Source organism: Centruroides sculpturatus, unplaced genomic scaffold (genome assembly GCF_000671375.1).
Source record: "Centruroides sculpturatus isolate CEXI.00-Female unplaced genomic scaffold, Cexi_2.0 scaffold2122, whole genome shotgun sequence".
NCBI lineage: Eukaryota > Metazoa > Arthropoda > Arachnida > Scorpiones > Buthidae > Centruroides > Centruroides sculpturatus.
In genome coordinates this window covers 7,189-22,505 of record NW_019386349.1, presented here as the reverse complement: position 1 = coordinate 22,505, position 15,317 = coordinate 7,189, and the positions used below count along the sequence as shown (strand labels likewise).

The window sequence follows — 15,317 nt, the reverse complement described above, 5'->3', positions numbered from 1 at the left end:
TCTGCATTTCAGTTCATTGCAAAGAACAATTAGTCGTGTCGTCCATTGCCTTTAGGCGAACTTAAGCCTATATATATTAGAAAATATGATAGGTATAGCGCATTTTTCGCTAATCCGACCATTCCATTCCGGTGGCAGATATAGTCGGATTAGTGAAATTCTAATGTGTATGTCTTAGTTCGGATTTCTTCACTAATATCATTTTTTTCCATATAATTGATGTTAAGTTTTCGTACATTATATTTTATAATTACCTTTGATAAAACTGATGTAAATATTATGATCAAAATTAAAAGTTTTCAGTTCTCATATTTAAATTTATAAGAGTTTTAACCACTATCTATATAACAGCATATGAAAAATTAAAAAAGTGTTCAAAGTGATGGATGAACAATTTTTTTCTTCAAATCTTACCAAATACATATATCATGGGCATTGCCATGAGTAATTTACGTGCAATTTGATTGTGTATTGTTGAACGTTGCTGTTTTTGTATTTTGTAAGTAATATTGTTTGAAATAGTAAAATATAATGAAAAAATTCAAAAAATAGGAAACAGAATTAGCAACTAGATTAATATTACATAAATTTAGAAATGCGTTTGAAAATTATTGATAGGTTTCACTCTTGATTTCTTTCTTGCAATGTTTTTAATCTTGTTTACGAGAATTTCTGTAACAAATACTACAAAAGCGATTAAATATCCTGCACCTAGTAAGTACAATGGACCCATAATATCACCCATTTCCGGTACTTCTTTTTTATTTGTATCAATTGGTTCGTGTTTGTAGAAAAGATCTTTTCTTGTTGCTTTATGAAGTAGAGTTCTGCGAATTTTCTCGGGTAACCCACTTTGTTGAACAAGATTCACCCTGTTAAATATAATTATATGTTAATAATTTGTGTCTATAGTGTACTAGTAATTTTGATATATAATACATTATAAATATATGTGTTATTTAATTTATACAAATTTATTTTAACAAAGTAATTCTTGAGAGTTGTAAATGCTGTAGTCTTCAGTTACATTATTTATGAAATGAAAGCTTTAAATAAAATATTTATCATTGATCGTAGACTAACTATATACTATATTAAATTTGTATTCACTTTGGACATTCTTGTGGACTAAAACTTCCAATGTCGACGCAAGTATAATATATATACAGTAATTATAGATAAGAAGCATATATCAAAATAACTCTATACCATATTATCAATTTACAACACAATGCCTTGCACACTTTAGTGTAAGTTTCTATCTTCAGCAATGCTATATGATATTTAACATAGATGTATGATCAAAATATAACAATTACATCTGTACAAATACAAATATATAATACAAATACATCTGTGTTAATTAGTAAAGCTAATGTAATAAAATACTATAATATGTATTCAGAATATACTCATACATTTCAGTGTGTTAAATGTGGTTTATATAATGCTGTTTCAGAAATTTCAAAGTACAGGATCCGAAACGATAAACTTTTTTAAAAGCGGTCGACAAAGAAAAATTTCCGTAAGAAATTGTTAATTAAAAATTTAACTAACAACACATAATACAGCATATTTACTAAACACACCCAAAACAAATAAGATAAAACTGAAAACATAGGTGCCTTATGCGAGAGCCGAAGCAAGCATTCCAAGATAGAGTCATTTAAAGTATGAAGCCTCAATGTATTGGAACGATGTATGTTCTATCAACAGTTCAGCAGTAACCAATGGCCGGGCTGGTAAAACTACTAAACACTAATAGTTGGCTGTGGCTTTGCAACTGGTAAAAAGGATGCCGGTTGTTTATTACATAGTTGTTTATTACGTTTTAAAGCATTTTATCTCGTGTGTAATACTTAAATAGAAGATAATTTCCCATAGGAAAAAAAGGTAGAAAGTTTATTTGTGAATGAACTTCCTACCTTTTTTATGTGCAGATTTTAATTTTATTGTAGTGTTACAATAATTTTTTTCTAGTTTTTTTACTAGAAATTTTGTTCTGTTTTTATTGAATCAATCATCACATAATAGATCGATAGAATTTCTTCTTGGGAAGTAATTCGAAATCAGTAAAATGAAAACAGATCGGTTTGTATATATTTAAGACTATGCTACAGCGGCACGTAAAACAGGCATACTTTAATGCATATTTTGGTCACTCGACACAAAAAAACTTAATAAAATGGTAAGTTTTTCCTTTTAATTTAAACTTTTTAAGCATATTACTTAAAGCATGTACTCGAACTACAGAGTATTTTCAGATAAAGTCCAAAAATGTGTTCACTTGCTGTGTATGGCAGATGCAACTCCAAAGACATCTATCGTATACGTTCCTTGGCTAGGCAATAAAAACTAGAATTATGAGCTTTCGTAGAGTATAGTTGTGGCCAATATAATGTGTGGTTTCAATTATGACCTTGTTTGCTCAAACGTGCATTATCAACGCATTATTCATTCGTATTTAGTTGTCATCCTGAGACCATGAACGTTGCTCCACGGTGAGTGCAATTTGCAGTTTTGTCGCGTAATAAAACTCCCAACTTAAACTTCCTCCATTCATTATTGATATGGCATGCAACTAATATGTTTATAACAACGGTGTTCACGTTAATCCTATTTTAAACGATAATCTTGTAAAATTGTAATTTTTTCAAACCTTTTTGATACAATTATGTCTTATAATTTTAGAAATTATTTATTTATCTAATTTGGTATTGTGTAATTCAGTGGTTTTCAACAGGGGTCTATGTGACATTACATTCTAAATTATATAAAATTTTCAATTGTTTTTTTAATTTAAATAATATAACAAAATAGTATTTCAGTAAGGATATATTTACTTTATATTAATATTTTATTGAATGACGCTGATCCCGTACGAAGTTTACGAACTAAACTTCGTCGCATTTTTTCCATAATGTTTTCCTACCCAATTATTGGCATGAAGTCTGTGAAATAACAGCACATGTTTTGCTTAAGGAATTTCGAAATTCATATGTTGTCTAGTTCTAGATAACCAACAGAGTGGTTAATTCCAAATTAAAGGTTTGTTAATAGACATTTTAAATTGAACTGAAGAAAAAAGAAAACTGAACAAGTGAATGGCCTTTTGAGATGAGGTGAAACCTGCGAAAATTTTGTATGGGAAACTGCTCCGAAGTTATTTAGATGTTAGATATTCCAACATATCTAACACGTAAATAGAGTGAACCTGATCGTGTGGTAGGAACTCGCAACTAGCTACATTATTCAGTGGTTTTACCTATTTTGCACAAGTCAGAGATAAAAAAGACATTTGCTGTACTTACGTTTTGGCGATTTCAACAGCATAATTAACTCTGGCTAAATTCATTTGTATAAAACTGAATTTTGTAAAAAGGTCGTCTTTCGAAACGAAGAACTTTTCCTTTCCCCATTTGGATATGCTCAATTCAATCCTATGTCTTGATGCCAGGAGAGCGTAAGTTCCTTTAAGTACTTTTTCAACTTGTTTGTTGCAGGACTCGTTGTACTTGATAATATTTTTATAAAAGACTTCGGTAACATTATTTTTAATAATTGACTTCGGGATATACTTCTACAAATATATAAATAAAGTCTATTAATGTAACGTAACAGAAAATTAATAAATATTAATTAGAAAAGTATACATAGTGTTTCAATATTAATACATAGGAAGTGACTCATGACTGCTTAGATAAAAAGTGTATAAAAGTATTATATTACAATTATTTTCAAGATATAATTATTGCTATTACGGATTAACTGTATTTGGTAATCACAGCAGAAATATGTTTTGCAGGTAATATGGTCGGAATAAGATTCAGTTTGTGCCATGTGTATTGTATGAATTATTTTCCCATTTACACTGTACACAAGTATTTGATATCCGCTCAAAGTAGTATTTCCTTTCTTAGTCTTAATTTTTTTCAATATAGACTATGCCAAAATATCTGATATAATAAGAATTGACATGTTTAAAAATACCCCTGCCTATGACAACAATATTGTTATATACAGGGCCACGTAAAGTCTGTTTGACTCGCGAATAATATTATTTAAATGAATCGTCTTGTTTCAAATTCTGCGGTATTGTCACTTCATAATCTTAAGAAATAAGGTTTCACTTCGTGTATTTTAATAATATATTTCTAATCGACTTTAAAAATATTTAGTACGTTAAACATATAACTAAATATGTGTAATAGACAATACATACTTGGTAAGGACATCGATCAAAATAACGGCATTCATCGCTTAATTCGAAGAAAGTGATGTTGTATCGTCCGTCTATAACAGATTGAGTCAATTCTTCAATAGTTTCAGGAATGGTTTCGGTTCCTGGATTAACAATATAAGATGGCAGAATGCCAACATATGCTGATGTTAGAACAAATGCAATAAGGATCGAACAGCCGATTAGGATACGAAACGTATTGAGAAAACAACGATTTATTTTTGTATCTAAAAAATAAAAAATAATGTGAAAGTGAGACGTTAGTATAATATTAATCACAACAAAATTAATGGGCCGAAAACATAACGTTCTATAGCGCAGGAGAAAAGATACTCCCGACATTAATTTTCATTGTCTGATTTTGTAGTAATTGAAGCAATATTTTATATCATTGCTCATATAAAATTTTTGCACTAATATGTAATATATTTTAATTATTTTATGAATTATTTTGTCTAGGAAAATACACATTCTGTAGAGTACAAGAATACCAACCTTGTCGAAGAAAGTTTCTCAATAATATCCAAAATAATGTAGATAACTTTGGCTTTTTCTCGTTGTCATACTCAGATTCTTTATTCATTGCAACATACAGAGTTGATAGAAGAATAACGAATGAAATAAAAATAAATATCCAAACCTGAAACGTAACAATTAATAATTATTTTTTAGTTTTCAAAATTATATAATTTTTATAATACAGTAAAATCTCTAATTATGAACACTGTAAACATCAATTAAATATTAAGAAGCGTTCTTCTGTACATAAAATAACCCCAAATTTAAAGGAATATCTGTAAAACAATAAGTTTATATTTTTGCCTAAGTGGACGTACTCGAGAAAGTTTAATTTGACAATATAACTTGACAAGAAATAATTTATTTGTAGGTGTTTAGTATACATAACAGTTAGGAAAGTATTAATTTTAGTTAATAGATACAAAAGATAAACAATTTTTTAATATTACCATTTTATTAAAAGGTTTAATTAAAGAAACTGCTTTTGGTAAAGGTCTTGCAGCACTTATTGTAAATGTAGTTGAAGTGTCAATTATAGAAGAAGAATAGGACATATAACTTTTTCTTATAGGACCGCCGATAATGGCGATGTCTGACTATTAAATAAATTAAATTTATTAAAATATATTCTGTAGCAATATAATCGCTAAATATATTTCTTACCGTTCTTAACCAAACTGTCATTTGAAACCTAAAACAAAAGAAGTAAATTGTATTTAACATATCTAGTATGATTTAGTAATACCGTAAAGAAAACGTACGTAATACCAAGGACATGTTGTAATAGCTTGATGTATTTTGTAACAAATGTCTCTTTTTCATCCGATTTTTCAATCCAGTCGCGCTAAAAAAACAAATTATGATTACGTTATAATTTACAACATTTTTTTTGTAGATTTATGTTTTAAATTTCTTACGAATGTTTAATGTATCTGATTTGAAAAGAATTACAAAACAAATATATTTTGTAAAATAAATTATTTTTGAATTTGGAAAATAATTTTCTAAGAATTTTCGAAAGAACGTTGTTGTTGTTTTCTGTGTGTATAAGAAAGGTTACATTATTTGTAAAGTTAATTAATATGTAATTGTGTGATTTATTAATTTGTTCAATATAGTTCGTTATTGTTAAGAAGAGGATCATCTGAAGTAATCGTATAACCACAAACAATGAAATAAGCATTATTATTTTATTAGTATAAATATTATAAAAAAATTTTATAATATAAATGTTTTAAAATAGGCTCTCTAGTATTATTATTTATCCAGTGTCTTGTACACAGACTGTCACACATTCAGTTTGTTTCAACGGAGTGACAGCACAGCACATAAATTATCTGATTTTTCGAGCAATTTTCAATTAACAATTTATGATAGAAATACACAGTACCTTTTCATTAACATGACTAAAGCTAAAAACTCGATTTATCTTTATTTATTATACAAAACAACTACTAAACATATTATAAAGCTTGGAACTTAGCAAATATACAGAATACAGACTAATTTAATTTGATTCAATGAAATTTAGGTAATGAATAACAGAAAGTTGTGAAACATTGACGGCATACAAAATTTCACAATACCGGTAAATATGTGCATTGTATTTGAATTTAATGTCACTTTTACTGTAATCTCAAACGGTATTAAAACTTCCAATTTTTTCAGGGCTATTAAAGTTATGAGAGACTATAGAATGCATAAACATCTTTTTCAACGTTAAGAGATAGAACAGCAGTATAAAAAAAAGAAGACAATTATGTCCGGTTAACAGATGTTGTGCAGTAGCTCGGAATAATCCGAATTCTAATTTGACCAAGCGACTCAGTAATTCTTTATCAGCGATTTGTCCCGAATACGTTAGACCTATCACTCAGTACTTATCTGCTCTCATTGCCAGTTGGACAACTCCAAGACTGACAAAGAAGCAATGGTTTTTTTAGTACCTGCAGGCCAAGGAAAAAGCCAAGCAATAGAATGAATGAAATAAAATGAGAAAATGAATTTAAATTCAAATTGTTTCGGGTGACAGCTGAGAATGTAACAATGCCGAAATATGATGTGATGTAGAAGTATTAAAAATTCAGATATTTAACTCACTGAGTTTGTGTAATAGGTTTTATAAATGACAACTTAAATAAAATGTTTACGTAAAGTAACGAAAGATGTAACATTGAATTACGAACATAAGAAGAAATTTACTTTATTTTCTACTTTAAGTATTATAAGATTATACAGAAATAATTCTGAAATATTTAAAAATTAAAATGACAAAAATGTTTAGGATCACTCATACTTACTAATTCTACACCAAATATGATCCGTTGTGGTTTTAACATTTCGTATTCAGTTATTACTCTTCTATTGTAAACTTTACAAGAAGTGAGTTCATAATTGCTGCAACTAAAACAGTCAATAATTATAACAATATAAGTATATAAGTAAAAATTACGTTAATTATAATAACTACTGTATTATTTGCATTAAAATACGCTAATAATATATTAATTTATATTAAAGCAAGTTTAGCAGATTCGTTATCAAATCTGAAAAATTTTAAAACTTCCGGATAATTTCTGAGTGGGTTTGTCTTTGATATGTAAGGCCTCGCCTCATCACTCATCTCTTTCTATTGATGCGTTGTCAAACACATGACAAGGCCTGGAAAAAGGCGCTTTTAATACTCATAAGATAACAGTAATTTTTCAAAACACACATATGCTTAATATTACAAGAATCGAATCAAAAATATAACAAGGAGAAAATATTCAAAATGGCTTGGCTTACCTGTGTAAAAGAAAACAATAGGAACTGCAAAACGTGGTCATTATTTCTTGGAAATTAAATACGTTCCCGATAAACTTTTACAGGCACAATTCTTATGCATTTAGTTTCTGACACTTTTAAGAAAAGTCAGTCAGTTTGTAGAAAGCAAATTGATTTATGTATAAAGTAGAAACATTGTAGAAACTGATGATAAAGTTCGTACATAAAATTAACTGTAACTATATTGTCTAAGAAGACCAATTTAGAAAACAAAAAAGTTTGTGGTTTACACAGAAATGTAGTTAATTTACAGATAGTGGAAAAAAACAGGGTATAAAACATAAAAGATAGCGGAGTAAACACACCAAAATCTATAACTGCATGAGACTACAGTTGATGAGCCAGAAAGGAAGCCAAATGAAGAAAATCATTTTTTCTATTTGGAAGTGAAGTGATAATAGTTTATAAAGTATTAGATAATAGAAGCATTATCGTGTTTCAGTAATTATAGAAAAATCACACTAATCATCAAGTAGTTTTGAAATAAATACAAATATATTGTGGAGAGATTAAACTTATTAGAAATTTGTAAATATAAAATTTTATTTATTGAAACGATTCGATACTATGAAAAGAGTTGAGCCAGTTACTTTAAGTACAACTGTACGAGTGGACAGCAGTCTACGAAGAAGTAAAGATATATTAAAATATATGAAACATAAAAATACTTACATAAATTAAGGAATACTAACATCATACCATGATACATCGAAAGAGGACTTACTAGTGGACAAGTGTAAAAAAGAGTACTTGTATTCCAGTGGATGAAACCAATAAACACTAGTAGGCGGTGATGGGTTATACCTCATTGATAGACTAGTTGAACGAAGATTTTCAAATTTTCTTCAAACATTTAACACATTAGGGCAAGTTTTCCATGGAAACTCCTCACGAGAATCTTTTCTTCTTGACAGATTACCCATGTGTTATTTTGCTTGAGTTCAACTACTCTTACAATCTTATACAGGTTAGCCACGATAACATTCTGGAGACCGAGAATCGAATACACAGGAACCATCACAGGATATTTTAATGGGTCTCTGATAAATCCAATCTTACCCTATTCACACAATAAGTCAGGGTATTTTCACAAATATATTTAAATCTCATAGTGCTTGGTTTAGTTTTATAATCGACAACAGCTTAATACATCTGCAATTTGTCAAAAAAGCTATCTTGAAGCAGGACTTTCTACAAGAAACAGTCCTTACTTAGGTGTTGTGTGTGTGAAAAAACCTCATAAACACTATGTGGCTAGAAGGAACTGAGGTGAGTGAGTACCCATGACTAGTGTTACGTGGTAATTAGTTAGTAAACCTCAACTGATTGATAAATTTAAATAATAACAGTTGAACAACACATGTTTATAATATATAAAATCGATTAATATTTAAACAAACTAAAATTCTAAAAATTATATAAAAGATATTAAGTATAAATATTTAAAACAGTTTAGGGAAATTAATAATAATAACGTAAAAGCCATATGTAATATTGATTACTTACAATCTTAACAGCATTTATTTCTACTTCTATAAAAGAAGAGTTTTTGACAACTTCAGTAAATGCAAAATGACGATCCCCGGAATCATAAAACAAACTCACTTCATTTCGATAACGAATACGCTCTTTCACCACATGCACAATATGTTCTTTCTGAATGAATTCCCCTGGAATCATTTCTGAAAATTACACATATATTTATTTTATAAGTATTTTCCATTAAGGGATTTACGATTTATCTTTCCCAAAAACATTTAATACTGAGTGTGATTTCATCTGTTATGATAGCTTATTAACAACACTTTTTATATTTTTAATTATTATAGAATAGAAAAAGGCTTGGTTCTGAGGAAGAAATGGTTTTTATAATAAATTGTTAATGCCATTAATTAATGAGTAAAATTGCCAGTAAGTCCCACCGTACTGGAGATATGCATATGACTCCCTTATATCTTTTCATCGCGTTTCCCTTTAACAACCGAAATTTAATAGCATGAATACCTCAAACCCACAACCCTCCCTGCAGTATTTCAGAAATTTTTTACAAAAAACATAGAATGTAATAAATCTGAAAAAAAGTGAAGAAACTCGTGTATAACATATAGTATGCTGTACTACTTGTATAACATGCAAACTTGAAGAATGTATATACAGTATACATTTTTACTAGTACGACCCATCACAGTTATCTTGTATATATAAGAGTATAGTTATCAAAGGGTTATAATACGCCATATTGCTGTCAATCCACGTGCATCATGGATCGACAGATATATACCTTAGGATATAAACTGATATACTGATACAGAATATACTAATTTTGGTGTATTCACACTTGTCTGATTGATCTTGATCAATGAGTAACTCTAGGCATACAACTCCAACATTTTATGAGTGGTGTATTCACAGTATTGTGAGAACACGGACTTTAACAAAAATCTTTCTTCGATTTCATCGTAGTTTGACAACAACGTTGTTGATTATCTTTTACCACATGAGAACTTTTGAGTTTGCTGTTCTTGGTGGCCTCTCCCGTGATCCTTTTCCGTACCGGCTGTGCACTACCGTTTTAATATCAGAACTGACAACCAAATAGGGCAGTCGACACCCGTTTCTCCGATTCTTATAGTCGTCACCATGTCCTATAACGGCAGTCGCCGCCTATTCCTCCCTGACTCAAGTCGTCGCCCATTTCTCAACCAATATAGAACTCTATGCCTTCGTGCCAACCTCCTCGTTTATTTAACCGCTTAAGGGACAGACTGAATCCTGTCCTGCATCGGGTCTACCCTTCAAACTACAGGTATTTATCTCCACGCGAATCTCATATGAACTGTTTCTCTCGCGACTACTTACGGTAAAGGTCAGTTAAATTGGTATCTTACGGAGTTTGTATTATCATGTAATTTATTTCTGTGAAATTAAACGGTTGTTAGTTGTTCACTTGGCATCCGCGTGGTAATTTTCTTCGCGCCGTATCTTCGACTTCCACGCGACTCGCCGTCTCTCAAATCTACTCCATCTCGAATCCCATCGTTTGTACAGGTGACTGCTAGCGTGACATCACAACATTAACATTGAGATTAAACAAAAACAGCTGTAGTTGCTATGTGATGTCTTTTATCCTGACGTAGTCATGGATTTGGACATGGTCATGGAAGAAGCGATAACGACTCTTTTGTCAGGTGGTGCAGAAGCGTAGGGTCCGCTTCATGCATTTTCACCATATGATGAATTTCTCCCTTAACGTCATAATGACTCATTGTGCTCGAAAACTCGATAGATAAAGAAAGGGTTCTTACAAATTTATGCCGACATTGCAGAAACAGCAAATAACATATCCTCTTTAAATTAAGATCTTAATGAAAATATTTATTTCTATGTACGCAGAAAAACGTAAAAATATACTTACTGTCACAGAAATGTTTATAATATTCCAAATTACTGCAAGTAATCAGTATGAAACTTAGCTCCAAAGTAAGAACCATGTTGACTATTCTTCTATATCAAAAGTAAATGCAAGACGTTAATAATATTCTATTATTTTCTAAAATATAAAAATGCTACGTTAAACATATTTACAAAACTTTATACCTTAATACATATGTAAAATTTATATGTACATACGTCTACATAATATGTGTATTTTATATATATGTACCCTATTTACGTACACAAAACTGTTAACCCAGCAACTTCAATTCCACACTACTTGATTGTTGCATGTTCGCGCGAACCAACGGGTTGGCCACATGGAGTTTGAAGCAGTTTTTCAGGAGTCTAACACCTAAATAGAACCAGTTTCTGAAAGAAAGTTCCTCTGGGATGTACTTCCTAATTAATTATTGCGACTAAAGTAGTGTCGAATTATTGGATAATTTTTATTTTCGCAAGGTTTGAGCCTACCAAGGCCGAATAATATAACCGTTGTACACTGGTTGTTGGTTGGCGCTTCGCCAATGGGGCTAGGCACGTGGAGTTTTCCGAATTTTTTCACGTTATGAACACTTAAATAAGGGCCAGTTTCCCAAAAAGAACCTCCCGAGAGGCATTCCCCGGAAAATCGCCCATATGTAGCGTTGTCGTATATGAATAAATCTAAAACCACTGCCATGCTTTAGTAATTCACATGTCATATAAAAGTTTTGGATATTGCTACACATTTTGTATGGGCGCATGATGCAGTATGCAGTTTATTCGGTCAGAACATAATACATTGCATGACTGCAGTATAAATATTTAATGGCGAAACCTATAAATCAAAAAAACATAACACCTTAATTTGCTGAAAAAATTTAATGAAAATGCAAACGTTTTCAGCCAAATCTGTTGGCCATCATCAGGCTAAGAACATTCGAATATAAATAAAATAGATATTCGAATGTTCTTAGCCTGATGATGGCGAACAGATTTGGCTAAAAACGTTTGCATTTTTCATTAAATTTTCTCAGCAAATTAAAGTGTTATGTTTTTGTGATTTACTTATACTAAGTGAGGGTACTTCAATTTGAAACCTATAAGAAGTTACTGAACACGTTGCAGCACAAAAATAAATATTAACAATGATTTTGAACGTATACTTATTTTTTAAATATGCAGAATGCATTGTGCCCGTGCCATTCGCAATAGTATGCTAGATTTTACTAAAACGAATTCCGATTATTGACTAATTAACAGAGAAAGCCAGAATACATTGGCATTCCAGGTTATTAGTTGCCGATTAACATATCTATACATATATATAAAGTTCTGTATATATGTATATTTATATCAATATTATAACTTGTTATTTTATATTTAAATTGTAATACAATAAAAATACTTACATGCTGTATACCAGACACAATTCTAGTAGTACATTCGTTTAACAATGCAACAAATTGATCTTTTCTATGACAACCAATGTACTTGTTGCTAAAAAGGAAACACGTGTGTCAGCTTTTAACTAATCGAACAATTATTTATCATTTCACAATTTTAATTATTTTATATTTCAGAATTTTTGTGTAAATTTATATGGCGATCGATTTATTTGTTTGAACAATAAATAATAAAATAAAATCTACAGCTAATTTTTTGTATTCAATTTTTCATAAATTTATAACATTTAAATCTTAAAGTAAATTATAAAATTTACTATCGATCAGAATAGCGTAGAAATAATTTTATACACGACAGATTGCGGTATTGAGTTTTCAGTATTGTATATCTCTCTACCATTACCTCAACAAAAATCGTTACACGAATAAATCCATTGTATAAATTATTTTAATCAATGAATTATAAACTCTTATTTTTTTAATTACTTTTATCTATTATTATTTTTTATTTTAATTTATTCTTTTCCACTTTGTAAAATTTAGCCAAACATCTCGCTTTTCGTTTCAAATATTTAATGATAGAATGTAAAATGACAATGTTATTTAGCGACAATACGGAAAAATTTACATATTTTTTTTAGAAATACTGTCCTCCAATTCTGATGTAAACGAATCAATGTATGGAATAATCTTCAAGCGATTTCAACACGTGGCACATCAGGTTGCAGAGGAATTCAAATAATGCTGGTGTGTTACTTCTCTGGGCAAGAGTGATACTATTATTTTCTCACAGTAGCATGAGCGGAAGCCACAATCACTTTCGTTGTGGTATCAGCAACTTGGTAGTAAACTCACACTACGTTCGGAATCCTTTTATTATGTTTCGCACATTTACGATCTAAAATTAATACAATCTAACCTAACCTAACCTAATTGTAAAGGGTCAAGTAAAGCAGAGTATTTTAAGTATAATAATTATAATGCAGATAACAACACAGCTTACGTGGAAGAATAGTGCAGCTGAATAAATGACTTTTCCGTTTCAGTGTTTCCTTCTGTTGTTAGTCTCTCCACACCCTAAGACATTCCTATAAATTTTTAAGAATAAAACTATCTATAAACACGAGAATGCTTTTGAGATTATCTTGTATTTAAGAAATGCTTTTTTTTTATTTTAAAACAGATTTTCGTAAGAATATACAATTTCGTTTATATTGGTCAGCGTGTTATGAATTTCAGTGTCACTATTTAGATCGTTCGACACAACGTTTAACCTATAGCTTGTGCAATGGGGAAAACACGATACTTCCTGATCATTTACGATATTTTCTCTATAAAGGATTTTTTGTATTTAGATGCTTAAAAGAGATATCTATTTTTAAAATGATTCTTGCAATACTAATACCATATGTTTGTATCGTATAAAATGACATACAGAGAAGGCACCCGAAACACAATGTACAGATGTAGGAGTAAAAATATTACAGTATTGAGCCCAAGCTCCTTTTAAGTGCTTAGATTATGTTAGTTAAAAAGAATATTTTTCCAACCAGGTTGTACCGAAATTTTCTTTTAAAAACTCTTGCATTTCTAGCAATTTTTAACACGGTGGAAGTTCCAATAGCATTTTTGACTTTCATTTTTAGGCTATAATTTTTAGGGAAGATTTTTTCATTAGCTGTCAATGACATGTTCAAAGCTTTTTACGTGATGACAAGATAAGCCCTTGCTTAGTTTATAACTCTATGCAGAACACTTTTATTTTATAATTTTTTTATTTACTCAGTAGCTGAAAAAAACGTCATAATATTTCAATTCAAATATTTTCCCATGAAAAATGTTACTAGATGACTCTAATGTTTAAGGAAAAGTATGATGTACAGGATCAAGCCATTATTAAGAAATTCAAAAAATCGCAATAAATTATTTATCGGCTCTGAAAAATAGAATAATTAAAATAACCACTATTAGAGTGGTTTGGTGTTACACAGATATATTCTTTAAAATGTTCTGGCACCTTTGTTGTTGTAAAAGTTTTTATTTTAAAATACAGATACTCCAATATAGATAATATTTGTCCATCTGTATTGGAGAGATTTTTTGTACAAAAGAAGAACTTCGTTATCATAGTATTTAGATCCTTTACTTAATGTTTTAAAATTGTTATGGGATTGGTGAAATCTTAGTACTTTGCAGAGAGTCAGCGTATTAGTTCTATACTTTCTACCATCATTAATTAAACTGAGGTAATGGAAAAAGAAAAATATATATATATAAATTTATACTAAAACGGTACCAAAACATCACACTTTTATATTGTATAAATTTGATATTAAGTAGATTTTTCAAGAAAATTTAATTCACTGTTTTCTTCTACGTGATTTCAAGTATAACAAATACACTTGTAATCACACCATAATTCTATTTGCTTGCTATCGACTATACCATAATTAACTAACAAGAATAATTATTTTTTATATATAAAAAAAGATGCTAGAAATATAGAGGAGAAGGTGGTATTATGGAACCCTAATTACATTTTAGTGAATTGTAAACAAGGTATCATAACTACACCCACAGTTTTTGTGCGAAAAGTACCGGTAACTAGTAATCTAAATGTTCCTAATTGGATTTTTCGCTAGTGTAATTATAAGTATGGTTTTTGAAGGCTTTTATACAATAAGTCCGAAAGTAGGCTTAGAGAAAATCGAATGGTAATATGGAACCTTACTGTATATTTTCAAAAAAATGCTTTAATGAAGCCAAAAACAAATAGGAAAAGACAAAAAATGTTAAATAATTACCAAATTATTTACTCCAATGTATTTTATCGCAAAAATGCTTTTATAATAGAAAAATATGACCTCCGTCAACAATATATATTCCAGCAGATCTTTTTCGATATTCTC

At 29.8% G+C, this 15,317-nt stretch overlaps 2 long non-coding RNA genes across 2 annotated transcripts; both read right to left on the bottom strand.

The window, feature by feature from the left end:
• Nucleotides 1-748: 748 nt before the first annotated feature.
• LOC111614643 lies at nt 749-4,794 on the bottom strand. Its single transcript, XR_002754972.1, has 3 exons — nt 4,736-4,794; nt 3,312-3,580; nt 749-872 (listed from the first exon to the last, which is right to left on the bottom strand). It is a non-coding gene; the product is annotated as an uncharacterized LOC111614643 (long non-coding RNA).
• Nucleotides 4,795-5,220: 426 nt separating this feature from the next.
• LOC111614644 lies at nt 5,221-5,591 on the bottom strand. Its single transcript, XR_002754973.1, has 3 exons — nt 5,521-5,591; nt 5,423-5,450; nt 5,221-5,355 (listed from the first exon to the last, which is right to left on the bottom strand). It is a non-coding gene; the product is annotated as an uncharacterized LOC111614644 (long non-coding RNA).
• Nucleotides 5,592-15,317: the final 9,726 nt, after the last annotated feature.